At 43.8% G+C, this 16,006-nt stretch overlaps 1 pseudogene; it reads right to left on the bottom strand.

The window, feature by feature from the left end:
- LOC104854947 lies at positions 1 to 13,122 on the bottom strand (annotated as a pseudogene).
- Between the last annotated feature and the right edge of the window lie 2,884 nt (positions 13,123 to 16,006).

Here is a 16,006-nt window from a genome sequence, read left to right as displayed (position 1 = left end):
CTAAGTTGCATCCAGTTTTTTCTGCAATGGGACAGAGAGAAGGTGTGGTCAAGCCGGTCCCCTAGCATCCTTCAGCGCAGCCTGGGACACGGGCTTGGGTGCAGGTAATTTAGTTGAAGGAAAAACGAGCGAGGGGGCAGAGGGAACGAAGGAAGGGGTGTGGCAAATCGGGGTGAGCGTGCATGGCCAGCACTGCAGCTGTTTGTGGCAGGGACCCCACTCTTCAGGGAGGTGGTGGGGTCCCTGCATTTCCAGGTGGCCCCTGAGCGCAGGCTGTGGCATGGGGGAAGGGGAAAGGCACGCGAGGGGCACTTGAGGGGGCACTGCCCAGGTGAGGAGTTTGTGCCTGTCAGGATCTGCCTGCTGCAGACACAGCTGAGGGTGAGCCCAAAGGAGAGGGTGGGATGCAGGATCCTGGGTCCCCAGAAATGGGCCCCCCTGGGGGTCAGGGACAACTGCTGGCTTCCCCCCGGGACCTGGGTGTCTCTTCTGAGCTTACAGAGGCCCAGAGACATCTGATGTTCTCCACATCTTGGTGCCTGAAACTCGGAGGACCAAGCCAAACCCGTTGGCTCTGTGCCAAACCGTTTTCTTCGCCTCGCTGCCCATCCCAGCCCTCACCCTGAGGCCCAAGTGGGCACCGCTGGGCTCACTGGCCTTCTCTGTCTCCGTCACTTTTCATATCTCATCAGTCACCAGCACCTGTGGGTCTCACCTGCCTTTTCTTTCCTTTCCTTCAACCCGCCTACCTTCCCTTCCTACATCCCTTCTTCCCCCCCCATTACATTGGCACAGGTTTATGTCAGCAAAAACAAAAACACAAAACAGCCGATGATAGTAAACACCCAGCCGGCACCTAAACGTCAGTGGTAGCGGCTGATTTCACCGTGGCTCCCTGCAGAGCCCAGCGCTGTGCTTTCCCAGGTCACAATCCTGCCGCATCTTCTCAAGCCACACGGTTTCTGGTGAGACCAGCCCTTCCGTGTCTGGGTCCCATCTATGCCAGTCTTTCCTGCTAGCCTGGGTATCTCATCCCAACTGCTCGCCTGTGCCATATATCCAGCAGCGGAGGAAACACTGCACGTCACTAACCCAAAGCAATGTCAACCTCGGGCGTCTAAAACCCACCTTCATGGCCCCCAAACCTGGCATCCTAACTTAGTGGATAGCATCATCATCCCCTCATGGGGTACAAATTCATTCTCAGTGGGGAGAATGGGATATTATGATGCTTTGTGGCCCCCAACTATGGTTTAAATGAATCAATGGTGGCGAACCTATGGCACGTGTGCCATTGTGGGCTGTTTGTTATCATGGAAAGCTCTCAAAAATTTGCCATCACTGATAAATGTTGGTGTCTCCTCAAACCCATGTATTGAAATCCTAACTCCCAGTGTGATGGCTTTTAGGGTGTGGCTGTGGGAAATATTTAGTAGTGGTTTAGGTCCAGAGGGTGGGGCCCTCAAGATGGGATTAGTGCCTTATTAAAAGCTGAGGAGGGGGCTGGGGATTTAGCTCAGTGGTGCCACCACCTGCCTCACAAGAGGAAGCTCCAGAGTTTGATCCCCAGTACCAAAAATAAAATGAAATAAAATAAAATAAAATAAGTAAAAATACTGAGGAGGCACAGGATCTTTCTTTCTCAGCCATCTGAGGTCACAGGGAGAAGACAGCTATCTGCACACCAGGAATCCGGACCTCGCCTGGCACTTTGGTCTTGTCCACAGCTGTAAGATGCTGCGCTTCCGTTAGTCTGTGGTGATTTGTTATAGCAGCCTGAGATGTTGCCCTGTGAAGCACAGCCCCTCCCACGCATTTTACAAAATCTTACTCTCTCATATTTAATTTCTCTTGTCGGGGAGAATTTCAGTGAAATTCAGATTTTCTCCTTAATGGAGCAATAGTGAAAAAAAGAAGTTTGCAAAGCCCCATGCTAGCCTTTGGCAGCACAGTTGTTACTGAGCGGAACGTGTCCTTCAGCCTGCCGACCTTCCTTTCCTGCCGGAAAATAGGCATCCAGTTATTATACAATGACTACACCAGAGAAGAGACCCACTTACAGAGGACCCTTGACTCATGAACTCAATTCATTCTCGAGGGCTGGTTGTAACTCACGTTGGTCAGTGAAGGCCCAGACTCCTCTCCACAGCCTTCAAAGTCTCTTCCTGCGCACAGGCAGATCTCAGTGTCCTTAGAGAGAGACACTGGCCCAGGATTTCTCAGTTATCCCCACACAGGAAAGGATGTTGGAATGTTCCTTCCAGAACTCTTTAAGGGTTAAATTGTATGGGAGACCATCTGGAAGCCCAAGCAGCTGGCATTCAGGTTGTAACTCAAGACCTTGTTCATAAGTGGTAACCCAAGTCGTTCATATGTCAGACTGGTCGTATCTTGAAGGTCCCGTGTATGTGACATCCTAGGAAAGGCAGAACCATAACCCAGAAGTCAATTTGGTGGTCTCGAGGCCCAGGGCAGGGCAGGGAATTGATCCTAAGGGTCTCGGGAGAATTCTCTGGGGTGGTGGAAACATTCTACACCCTGGTTGTAGTCGGGGTTCCATAGCTGTCAAAACTCATCAACCTATACACTGGAAAGGGTGAATTTTATGTGCACAAACGATCAACTTGCCTTAAAGCCATGATAGAGTGAGGGATGTACTTAGCCTGGGGTTCAGTGCTACACAGAATGGGCCACAGCAAAAGGCACCTGTTTAAACTTGGGTGACGGCAGGAGAGATGGGCGGAGAGGTTCTCGGAGTCTGTCGGAGATGGGCCGACGGGGCATTGTGGCCAGCTGGATGCCTGGCGCTATCTGCTTTCGGACTTGGCTGACCCCGGTATACGGTGGCTCTTTTGAAATGGAAAACCCCGGGGAGAGACCAAGTTATTGGCAGAAACCTATGCTCAGTGTTCCAGAGTGGGCTGGAAGTGTCTAGGCATCTCCCGTGCTGCCTGTCTGAAAAGCTCTCTCCTCTCCACCCAGCAGGAGGTTCCTGAGCCCCAGGCCGTGTCTGGTGGGACCAGGGATGAGCTGCCTGGTCCAGGACAAGGTCAGCTGGAGATAAAACAGGAGGCGAGATGGGAGCGGGGCCTGCACTGATGAACTGCACCTGAGAGGCACATGTCTCGCGGCTGACCCCTGGCACCGCCCTGCCTCCTGCTTATTCTGAGGTCCCGTTGACCACCTCTGACCCGGAATCCGTAACAGAAGCTAACAATCTTCCAATGAATCCATGGTGTTTTGGGTTTTTTTGGTTTGTTTTGTTTTTTGGTACTGGAGATAGAGCCCAAAGCGTTTGCAGTGAACTACACCCCTCACTTCTCTCTCTTTCTTTCTGAGGCAGGGTCTCATAAATTGGTAAGTTGCCCAGGCTGGGATTGAATTTGAGATCCTCCTGCCTCAGCCTCTCAGTGTGCTTGGTTTATTGGCAATGCACCATTATGCCTGGTCGATTCCATTTGGGATTAAATTAATTCATTTGAAAGGGCTTCTACTCTTTGCAACTCCTAAAGCTTCAACGAAGACACGGCTTAAAGCAGAAGGTTTATAAGTTCAAGGCCATCCTGGGCAGCTTGGTGAAGCTCCATTTCAGTCTCAGAAAAAACAAACAAAAAAGGACTGGGGGACGTAACTCCAGTATGATAACAAAGTAACAGCAACAGCAGCAGCAACAAGGAACCTTCTGTTATTCTATTTGCCAACTCGTCCACCTTGGTTTAGTTTTATCATCTTTAAACAAACTTCATAAAGCAAGCTGCTCCCTTATCATTTCTTTTACTTCCTACATTCCTTGATCCTGTGCAATTACTCTACCAGAACAACTACAGAATTGCGTTCTCAAGATAAAGATCCCCGTGACTGAAATCGCACACCAAATGTATCGATCCCTCGGGGGAGGATTGACACTTTTACAATACCGTTCAAGAACAGGCCTCACTTCTCCATTGATTCACGTCTTTTTAAAATGTCCTTCATCCAATTCCAACATATATCTTTACACACATTTTGCTAAGCACATTCCCTCTAGTCCCCTGGTGTTGTCTCTCGTGTTATTGCTGGTGTCCAGGACAGGCATCGATCTGGATTTATTTATCACCTGTGCTTTCCTCCTTAGTCAATGCGCTGATTAGTTTTTGTAGTTTTTCAGTGTATTTGCTTGATTTCTTGGGGTGAACACGCACATCGCCTGCAAATAAAGACAATTTTACCTCCGATTTGCCAATACGTATACTCTTCTCTTCTTTGTGTTACCTTATCCTCCCCGCAACCATGGAGGCAAGTAATGGCAGGTACCTTGAAATGCTGCTACCTTGTATAAAAATGCGCAGTTGTGATATTTCCAAAATTGGCATTTCTGAATAATGGTCCACCAAACGCTGATTGCTGCAGTTTTATTGAGAAAAAGTGTTCTGAATCCAAATAACTAGGATATTTTGGGTTAAACAAACAAGCTATGCCGGGCGTGGTGGCGCATGCCTATAATCCCAGCACTCGGGAGGCTGAGGCAGGAGGATCACTGTGAGTTCGAGACCAGTTTGGGCTACACAGTGAGTTCCAGATCAGTCTCAACTACACAGTGAGACCCTGTCTCAAAACAAAACAAAACAAAACAAAAAACCCAAAAAAGAAAAACAACGACAAGCTTCCTCCTGCCTCAGCCTCCCAGGTGCTGGGTTACATGCATATGCCATCATGCCTGGCAACAAGTCTGAAACTAACTTGACCACTGGCCTCTGTTTCATGCCTTACTGTTGACTGTCTCCTGGAATGGCAGTCCACGGGATAGTTTTAGAATTGCTGCTCTAACAATTTACTGGGAAGAACTGTGCTTGCTGTGATTGTAGGAAATATAATTGTTGGGTAAGTGAACAAATACTTTTATCATGGTAAGATGATTTTCTTGATTCCTAGTTCACTGTTTTTTTAAAATTAGACATGGAAATTAATTTGATCAAATGGTTTTTAGATGTCTATGGAGATGGTCATATTATTCTTTGCTTTTAAATTAGTGGAATTCTATCACAGTGCATTAAATGTGGCTTAAAATATTCCACAGGAGAGCTGGGCTTGGTGGCACTCGCCTGTTATCGCAGCATTCAGGAGGCTGAGGCAGGAGGATTGCCATAAGTTCAAGGCCACCCTCAGTTACATAGTGAGTTCAAGGGCAGCCTGGACTACATAGTGAGATCCTGTCTGAAAAACACAAAACAAAACAAAGCCCCCAAATATTCCACAGGATCACAGGACTGTGTGATGTTAGTGGATTGAGCAGCCGGAGAGGTCTGGTACCACAGGTACCAGAATTCCAAGGGGCCCCCTCCTCAGCAGCAGTATGCTGCCTCCTGGGGGAAGTGGTGTGACTTACATCAGTCACCCTCAGGGGTGACTGAGCTCTGGTCTCTGAGAAGAAGAGCAGCAATTCCAAGGATCCGGTTGGTTTTCTGATATTAACTTTACCAACCCACCTAAAGGGACTGAACTAGAAGGGTACTGGGCATCTACCCTTTGCCTGCTGCTCCTTGAGCCTCAGTTTTCTCCCTGCCTCAATTCCCTCTGCACTCCTTCCACTCGGAAATGAAAGCATCTACTGTGTTGGAGAGCTTCAGCTGGGTGCAGGGCACAAGGCACTGCCAGTGTGTGACCAAGTCCTTTTAACATTAGTCGTAAAAGAAATAACATCCAGGTGCGTGCTCACTATGTACCAAATACTTGGCTACGTGCTTCAGGTAGATTGTTTTAAATTTAATCCTACCATCACTCTGAATCAAATAGTATTATTTCCAGTTTGCAAACTGGAAAATGACCACAGAGAGGTTACATCAATTACCCAGGTCACCCAGCCATTTCCTGAGGCGTGAGGAAGCCCTTGAGCTTAACCTTTGATTCCAGGAATGTGTGCTGTGATCAAAATATACGGGGAATGTTAAAAACATTTTTTTGAAATCACAGTAAATGACAGGTTGCCATATCCCATCACTATGTAGTTGAGGCTGACCTGGAACTCACTATGTAGCCCAGGCTGGTCTCAAACTCACAGCGATCCTCCTGCCTCAGCCTCCCGAGTGCTGAGATTACAGGTGTGAGCCACCACGCTTGGCTGATCCTTGCCATTTCTGAAGCAGTTCTGGAAGTCCTCATTTGTGAGTGTCTACGAAGTGTGATTTAAAAAAAATGCAATCCATATTGCTGTCAAGTGCCATCCAGTAGAAAGCCAGGTTCATAAAAACATTATGGTGCGTCCCATCCACCTGATTTACCGGATCGGTCACTAATGCGACTTCCGGCTCTTCCCGGAAGTCAAAACGTCCGTGAAAGACAAATGTTTTCAATCAATTCAGGGTATCAAGGCAGCCACGACAGCACAACTGAAGAAGGATTTCCAGAACTGCTTAGAAAGTGGCAAAAACTATGGGCTGTGTGTCCCATGAGCAGTGGAGTGATTTGAGGAAGGTTAAAGGCAGTGTGTCTTTTATTGAGAGAACTTTTTAAAGTAAAATACCTATTTATTCCGCTTCATGTCCTGCCAAAATGTCCTGCGCATATACCGCTATAATTAGCGCACTCTCTGCTACAAGGCAAAGTTGTACCTCACATGATATTTCATATAACCTGATTATATAAAAATGAGAAATGAAAACGATGTACCAAGTCCTTTTAACATTCCTAATAATTCCATAAGAGATACGAGGCACAAGAGGAGCAGTCATACAATTCTCGCTTAAATTTAACTTGTTGTAGTTTGTTACTAATTTGCAAAGACAACAAATTTTAAAACATTGTGTTTACTAAGAGTCTGGCAATAGCTTTATGTAACAGGACGCAGCATACCAGACCTGCCACTCAACTTGTTTGTAAGTCTCAGCTTCAATATAAAGCTGTTTAAAAACACAAACTCAAAACCTGATATTTACATGCTAAATACCTCCGTGAGGGTGCCGTTAAACATAGCAATGAACTTGAGACAGCAAGACTTGGGTTAATAGAAGCTGAACACTGCAGCCTAAACACCATTCAAACAAACAAAAAATTAAGTAACTATCATTGGTTACATATCCTGACCGGTTAACACTTAACAGAGTGAAACATGCTTTTTAGAATAGTTTAGCTATTAAGTTCAAAAGGTATCAGTGTCCATTTGAAACAATTCCTCTCTGAAGCCAAAGTGTGGTAAAAAATGAGTTCAAATGACTTAACACATACTAAAGCTAAAAAACACTCAGCTGTTACTGAGGTCTTGGTAAACCCAGGGCCTTGGGGCTTTCTCATGCTACCAAGGGCTGCTTCTCGGCTTCACTCAAAGCAGCACATGACAAAGTCCAGGACAAGGGAGGGCGAGCTCAGTGAGGGCAAGACCGCTGGTACCCAGCCCCATCCTCCCCAGGAAGCATGGCTAGCGTGTCCACAAAGCAGGATGTGTGTGGATACAAGGCACACTATTCTGCTAGCTAAAGAGAGAACAAACCACCCCTCCCTGCATCCCAAAAGCTCCTTCCTGAGGTAAATAAATGTGTACAAGGGGGGAAAAATTAAAACGCACTTATCTACAGAGCAAGGATTTCAAAATATTGATGTAATCTACTATTTTTTAAAAAATTAACTGAGCCGGGCATGGTGGCACATGCTTGTAATTCCAGCACATGGGAGGCTGAGGCAGGAGGATTGCTGTGAGTTCGAGGCCAGCCTGGACTACACAGTGAGACCCTATCTCAAAAAAAATTTAACTGGAGTCACCTGACCATTTCTGATTATTTCTTAAAGATGTATCCAGATTCAGTTTCTGCTGATTTATCCCTGGATGCTCCTAGTTAAAAATATTAGCTTTATTCCCATATATCTTAACCACTAGTATGACTGCAGTGTATCATCTCCTCGGGTTATCACCTACTGGGGGAGAAAAAGTAAATATTCAAGCAGCAAGCAACAATCATGACCCCTTTACACAGCAGCATCTGAGCGGCCATCGAATGGTCCAGGGACAATTCCAAAATCAAGAAAATTCATGCATTTTAGTAAACATATTGTAATTTTTACAGCTTGGAACTAGCAGTCTTTCCCTTTTCTTCTTGCTGTGTTTCTTAGGCTTCTTTTTCTTTCTTTTTTGTTTTTCCTGTTGCTCTTTCTTTTTCTTCCCTGCTTTTCTTCGCTTTTTATTTTGCTCGGACCTCTTCCATATAATCTGATTCCGACCAGGACTCAGATGATAAAGGTTTATCTTCAGGATATGCCATCTTTCTATTGTGCTAAGTCCTTCAATGTCCTTTTCTTTCTCAGTTGCATTCTTTGACTTCCATTTCATGTTTGTTTGTTTGTTTGTTTGTTTTGGTACCGGGGATTGAACTCGGGACCTTGTGCTTGTGAGGCAGGTGGTGGAACCACTGAGCTAAATCCCCAGTCCCTCCTTTTCTTTTTAAAACTATCCTTACTGTCAGAGTCAGTTTCTGACATGGAACTTTCAGAAGATTTATGCGATTGGTTCTTCTTGTTCTTTCTCTTCTTTGCTTGCTTCTTTTCCTCATCTTTAGAATCTGAAGAAGTGCTGGAAAAATCAGAGCTTGATGGAGAAAAAGATGAATACTGACCTGATTTCTCCTTTCTCTGTTTGTCTTTGGAGGGATCTGCTCCCATTTCCACTGGATAATTTCTCCCTGTGCTTTATTTAGTTCTTTCTTCCAATTCTCATTCATTTTTTTCTTCAAATTCAGCCAAAGCCTTAGAGCCTTTTTCTCTTCTAGTTGCTCATTTTACTTCCTCCCAGACAGGCTGAGGTTGACTCAGATAACCCTGGATTGTTGGCCTCGAATACTGGATTGTACCTTTTGATCTGGCCGTTGCTACTGGATTCCTGTAGACCACCCACTTACCCTGTTTGAGATTGCAACACATTTTTTAAAAACTTAAACATTCACCATTGATTTATTTATTTTCGTACCAGAGATTGAAGTCAGGACCTTGTGCTTGTGAGGCAGACGGATTCACCATATTTTTGATCATGTCCAGTAAGTCTAGTTAATGGTGTTGCTCTTTTTATTCAACTCTATTTGCTAATATATTATTTAGAATTTTTGCATATGTACGACAGTTTTTAAGACAGTTTTCTTCTTGTGTTCTTTTAGTATCAAGATGACACAAGATTCATAAAACCGATTGGAAAAATTCTGTACATTTCAGTGCTTTGAAAAGATTTTGAGGAGCTTAAGCAATATCTGTTCTTAACATGTTTGCTTCCCCACTCTGAAGCCATCCAGTCCTCCAGCTTTTGACAATTACCATAAGTTTATTAGTCACATTTTAAGTTTTTTTCCAAGTCTCCCTCCATGGGTCATTTAGGTCTTCCTGAAATAACTATATTTACACAGAGAAGTTTAACAGCATTAAAAGATACGTAGTACTGTATTCGTTTATGATGTAAACGATCTTTTCTTACCCTATGCCCATCCATGTCATGGTCCTTTCTGGCCTTGAGGCTCGAATCAGGGTGGGCCCTCAGGACCTCATACCAGTGGCCCCGGTTCTTGACCTGTCCATGCGGGGCCCAGCTGCTTCGGGTCGGTGACGCCCTTGGAGAAGGCAGAGAGGACAGCGACAGTGAGGAGAGCAGGACAATGAGCAGAAAAAGAGACTCTCAGCCCAGGAAGCCCGGGCCTGGGGCCCACAGGGAGCAGCCTCTCTGGTCCTCCTCACCCAGCGACAGGAGCTGCAGGCATCCGTGGTCCCAGCGGCCACAGGTGGAAGCTGAACCCTGAGGACGCTGCAAGTGAGTTGAGTAGGGGTCTAGCACGAGGGTGAGGAGGCTGTGTGCCAACACTCGGATTCCCTTTCTCCAGAAAGACAAGTATGTCGCAGAGCTTTACGTACAGAAACACGTTATTTTGCAGGAACAGGTGTTTCTAGGAGGTTTTACTATAAGAAAATCTACTTTTTAAAGTGAATTTTACGGGGATCCGTGTGCTATGCAAAGAGCTCAGCAGAGACTAGTATGTAGCGGATTTGGTGGGTTTTCGTCGCATAGTGAGCGTCTTTCTCCTTGGGGAGGGTGGTTCCTTTATTTTTATTTATTTTTTTGGTACCAGGGATTGAACTTGGGTCCTTGTGCTTGAGAGGCAGGCGCTGGAACCACTGAGCTAAATCCCCGGCCCTACCAGCTTTGCTTGTTTGTTTGTTTTTTGAGATAAGTTCTCGATATGTAGTTCAGGCTGGCCTTGAACTCACAGTGATCCTCCTGCCTCAGCCTCCCAAGTGCTGGGATTACAGGTGTGCACCACCATGCCCAGCTCAATACCAATATATTATTTAGGGTGAAGACAGTGTGATCTAAGAAGACTTAGAGAACAAAGTAGCAAGAAGCTGGACTCTTGTAGTGCTTTTACACAGCTGCATCTCAGAGTTAAAGGATTTTTAGATGAGACAGTAATGTATATGAGCACAGCACAGCAAGATGCCACAGACAGGCTCAGGAGTCCCTCGCTGACCCTTGTGGCCCTCGCAGGACCCACAGGCAACCTCCAGCATGGGTCTTCCTGCAGCCTGGGCTGCTGGTGCCCATGCCCTCCCACCACGGGGGCTGTGATGGGAGGGGCTTCCCTTGGCTTGAGTGGCCTTTATTTTTTTTGGAGAGACTGACTCTGAAGTTTCTGCGGATTTCAATTTCATACCCATTTGGCCCACCAAACAGATTCATTTTTCACTTACTAAAAGTTTCTTTTGTACATTGAAAAGCTTCTCTGTATTGTTGGTGCCAATAACCACAATCCTGAAGGATACAGCCACGGTCAGTTGTAACCCCAAAGGTTGAAACCCCTAAAAGTTAAAATTTTAATACCCAAAATCTTAAAACTCAGAATCTGGAAAGATTCTTGCAACAATCCTCCTGTCTCAGCCTCCTGAGTGCTGGGATTACATGTGAGCCACACATCCCTGATTCTAAATATACATGTGTGTGTATGTATGTATATGTATGTATATGTATATGTATATGTGTGTATATATATTCTTTTAAATAATTAAAAAAATCTTATAGAGACTCTGATCTTCTGGGATGTTAGACCTCAGGATATTAGATTTTAGAGACTTTGATCTAGGATTTTAATGTTGGGGATTATGAAGTTTGAGATCATGTTTTTCAGGATTATGGCCCAAATCCCTGTGATTCTCTCTCTTAGTCATGACATGTGTTTTTGTTTCATTTGTTCATTTTCTTTTCAGAGTTGGCAGAAATATAATAACAGTCACTGTAATAGGGAATTTGAGGGGGCAGCATCGGGATTGAACTCAGGACCTTCTGCTTTCAAGGCAAGCGGCAGCACCACTGAGCTAAATCCCTGGCCCTGTAGTAGGGAAATGTGAGAACAAACGTTTATAAGGTGCTTACTCTCTGGCAATTTCTGTTCTAAGCTGCACTCGTTCATTTCATCACGGTAACAATTTTATATGTTGGGACTTACTGTCTCATTTTATCGCTGCAAAAGCCCAGTCACAAAATCAGTTAAGTGTCTTGCCTAAGAGCACACAGCTAGGAGGTGGAGCTGGGATTTAAATTCAGGCAGCTTCTAATTTTATATTTATCAACCCTTGCTTCATAATTTATGTTTTCTTTTTCTCACTCTTTGAGATGAATGCCAAATTCATTTACTTGGAATCTTTCTTGTTAATAGAAACATTTAAGATCTTAAAGTGATATAAATGGAAATAACACAGGCACTCTTACTCATCTTTTCAAAGACCCAGCTTTTGATTTGATTACCCATTTTTCTGAACTTGGTTTCATTAATGTCTGCTCTTATTATTTCTTTCCTTCTGTTGTTTTGGGTTTACTATTGATTGAATTTCTCAAGATTGATGCTTATCTATTTCATTGGCAACTTTTTTCTTATTTTTTATTTTTTTGGTACTGGGATGAAACTCAGGTCCTTGCGCTTGCAAGGCAGGCGGCGGCACCACTGAGCTAAATCCCCAGCCCTGAGTCTATCAGTTTTTGCTTCATGCATCTTGTAGCCCTGGTGTTTGATACATACATATTTAGGGTTTTTATATCTTCATGGAGAATTAAACATTTTATTATGCAGTATTTCTCTTTGTCTCTGGTAATATTCCTTTTTCTGATGTGCACTCTGATTTTAATATAGCTATTCTGGCTGTCTTTTGTTCAATATTTACAGGTATGCCCTTTTCTATCATTTTATTGTATCTATTATTATATTAAAGTGAGTTGCATGTGGGCAGCACAGCACACAGTTGGAGTGTGTGTCTGTGTGTGTGTGTGAGTGTGTGTGTGTGTGTGCGTGCGCGTGTTTGATCCAACCTGACAATATTGTGCTTCAGTTGGTGTTTGGACCAGTCTTCTGCAGTTTCTTTTAGGGTTTTAGCCACTTGTGCTATTGTATGGCACCATATGATTTAGACCCTTAGGTCCAATCAGTGCAAAGAGAGACAGTAATAGAGGGGAATCCCTCTCGAACATTTTCCTGGCTCATCTGGCAAAAAAAGACCGGTTTTTCTGGGGGGTTTCGCTTTCTGTGTGATCATCTAGTCACCACAGTGCGGCTTTGTAAGTGGCTCACCCTTGGGACAGATCAAAAGAGAAAAAGAGCCAGACAAGGTGATGTACATGTATAATCCCAGGCACCTGGGAGGCTGAGGCAGGAGGATTACAAGTTCGAGGCAAGCCTAGGCAATTTAGTGAAACGGTTTCAAAACTAAAATATTAAAAATAAAAAGGGCAGATGTAGCTCGGTGATCCATGCTCCTAGGTTCAATTCCAGTACTGGAGAGCAGGAAGGAAGAAGGTAGGGAGGGAGGGATGGAGGGAGAGGCAGAGACAGAGAGAGAAAAAAGGGAGGGAGAGAGAGAAGCGAGGGAGGGAGAGGGAGAGAAAAGACTACATTCTCAGACTCACAGAGGCCTCCTTCCCCCGTGAGTTTCTCTTAGAGAAACTAAGAAACCTTAGAGAAACCTGCAGCGCAGTTCCAGATCTGGGCCACCCCTTCGGTTCATCAACGCTGAGTGATAAAAGAGGACAACACACCAGGAAACTCATCCCATAAGGACCCTTCTTTGAGTTTTGGCCCGCTCACCGATCCCCCTGCTGTTTTCTGAGCCTTTGGGCAGCAGCTTTTCGTACTCCATTCAGACCTTTCTATTGCAGTCAGTGAGAGAGAAGCTACCCTGGCTCATTACCTTGTGCCCAGCTCAGGAAACTCAACGTAGAGCTCACGGCAGAACTGGCGTATGACCTGGTCACATGCGGTTCAGCTGTTAACTGATAAGCCCCAGTCATCCTATGAATTGGCCAGGCCAATTTATATTATACTAGCCCTGCAAAAATCCCTTCCTGATCCCCTTAGAGCAACTAATGTGTAGCTTCTTGTTTTTTTCAATTTGGCAGGTGAAGAGAAACACTAGCTTGTTGATTTGATTTCAGGTTCCATGTTTGCTAGTGAGGTTTGAGCATCTTTTTATATATTTTTGCCCATTTATTTGTCCTCACTTGGAGAGAGTCCCTTTCTATTCTTTGCCCATTTTTCTTTGTGGTCATTTGTCTCTTTATTATTGATTTGTTGAAATTGCCTGTGTAGTTTCTACTCTTTGGAATTTATTGAGGTTTACTTTGAGGCTCATTACTTAATCAATCTGTCTATACGTTCTGTGAGCATTTGAGAAAAAGAACTATTCCCCATTCCAATTACACCTGAATATATCACAATGATCTTGTTAATTTTATTTAGATTGTCTATGTGATTTTTTTTTTTTTTTTTGGTACTGGGGATCGACCTTGGGTCCTTGTGCTTGTGAGGCAGGCGGTGGAACCAATGAGCTAAATCCCCCGCCTTTACGTGATTTTTAAAAATATTTGGTCTGTTAAATTCTGAGACAGGTGTTTTTAAAAAATCCCCCACTCTGTTTATAGTTTTACAAAATTAATGCATCTTAGTTTTTGCTTTTATTTATTTATTTTTTCATTATTTAGAGAATACTTTAAGTTTTTGCTTTTATATTCTTGTCATTGTATCTATCTGTGTGTCGGAGTAAGATTCATGATTAGCCGGCCACTCAGTGGTTAAAGAGCACTGAGTTTTGGGATGACTCATTTTCCAGTCCCCCTTTTTTCTCTCTTAGGCAGAAGCTATCTTTCTGTCAATAAAATTTTCCTACTCTAAAAAAAAAAGAAAAGAGAGAGAGAGCACTGAGCTTTGGTGTTAGGTTATCTGGGTTCAAATATTTTTTCTTCCCTTACAAAATATGTTGATGAATTACTTAATCTTTCTCGGCCTCAGATTGCTCATCTGTGTAATGGGGCATAGAATAGCATTTATGTCACAGAACTGTTTTGAGACTTAAAAATCATGCATGTCGGTGTTCACAAAATGGCTATTACATTTTCTTGATAACTACATCTTATCAGTACAATTGTAAAAAAAAAAAAAAAGCCCTCAATTCCATTTACTGCTATTTTGAATTAGACTTTAAAAAGCATGAATATGCCATACTCTCTTCTCTTTGCATTTTGCTGGGGTGTATTGGCTGCTTTTAGCTTCTTCTTAATTATTCAATTTTTATCTAGATCTCTTCCAAAGCTTGTTTGAGGTAGACTGTCTCCAAAAAAGATGGCTGCCCTAAATCCTTTCCTTACCCATAAGCACTTGGCCCCACCCACCAGGAGGTGGAGTCAATTGGTCCTACCCTCCAAAAGGAATGGTCATGTGTCTTCCCTTGACCAATAGAAAGCACAGGAAGTGACATTGTTTTAGTTCCTGACCCAGTCTTCAGAAGGCCAGGAAACTTCTGCTGGTGCGTGCAGAGGCCAGCTGCCACAAGGAAGGTCAGGTTAGACTATTAGTAATGAGGGACAGTTGAGGGCAATGGAAGAGCATGAAGGCACCATGGCTGAGTGCTCTTTCCTCACACTGTCCAACTCAGCCCCTGCCAAATGCAGCGCATGCCACATGGCATAAAAGACCCCAGCTGAAGGCTGGGGATTTAGCTCAGTGGTTCTTCCACCTGCCTCTCAAGTGCAAGGACCAGAGTTTGATCCTAGGTACAAAACAACAACAACAAAACAGCTGAGTCTTGGTGGCATCCCAGGGCCATGATGTCATGAGAAATAACAATTCACTGCTGTTTTAGGCCACCACAGTGGTTTGTTACTCAGCAGTAGACAACTGGAACAAGAATAGTGCTACAGCTTCCTTTTTACTCAGTCTGAGAATCTTTGGTGTTTAATAAGAGACTTTATTAAAATTTTTTATAATTGTTAGTAATTATTTTCTTTTTGATATTCTGTGTTTCTATTTCACTTCTGTGTGGTTTCTTTTTGTTTCTGGCTTTATCTGTTTTCTTTTGTCCTCCCTTTGGAGAGGTAATTATTTTTCTATTAGTTTGAAGGTTTTGTTGTTGTGGTTGTTGTTGTTGTTTTGAGACAGGGTCTCACTACGTAGTTGAGTCTGACCTGCAACTCACTATGTAGCCCAGGCTGGTCTCGAATTCCCAGTGATCCTCCTGCCTCAGCCTCCCGAGTGCTGGGATTACAGGCGTGGGCCACTATGCCCAGTTGAGGTTTTTTTTTTTTTTACATAAAAATTTAGCAAACATTTAAAATTATGTTTCTAGCAGTGTCAGCGATTAAAGAGTATCTATAACCTCCATCTTGTTCCTCAAATAAGATTTGTCCTTTAGAATATTTTGGTGACCCTTTCCTTAACACCCACACATCAAAAACAATAGAATAAATTATGCATTATTAATTGACTTTTTAACTGTGCTTATATTTCAAGAATTCTTTTGGAAAGATTGCATACAATTTCACAACCCATGTTATCATCCATTAGTTAAAATGAGCTGTAAGTTTAATAGGTTTGATTGATTTGCTCATGTTTTAAACAGATCACAATTTATAAATCTTTCTCTTTTTTTGGTACTGGGGATTGAACTCAGGTCCATGTGCTTGCGAGGCAGGCAGCACAAGTTAAATCCACTGAGTTAAGTCCCCAGCCCCTACAAATCTTTCTCGACT

Source organism: Fukomys damarensis, unplaced genomic scaffold, assembly GCF_012274545.1.
Source record: "Fukomys damarensis isolate Sample0158 unplaced genomic scaffold, DMR_v1.0_HiC HiC_scaffold_36, whole genome shotgun sequence".
NCBI classification, from domain to species: domain Eukaryota; kingdom Metazoa; phylum Chordata; class Mammalia; order Rodentia; family Bathyergidae; genus Fukomys; species Fukomys damarensis.
This window is presented reverse-complemented; position numbering and strand designations above follow the sequence as displayed.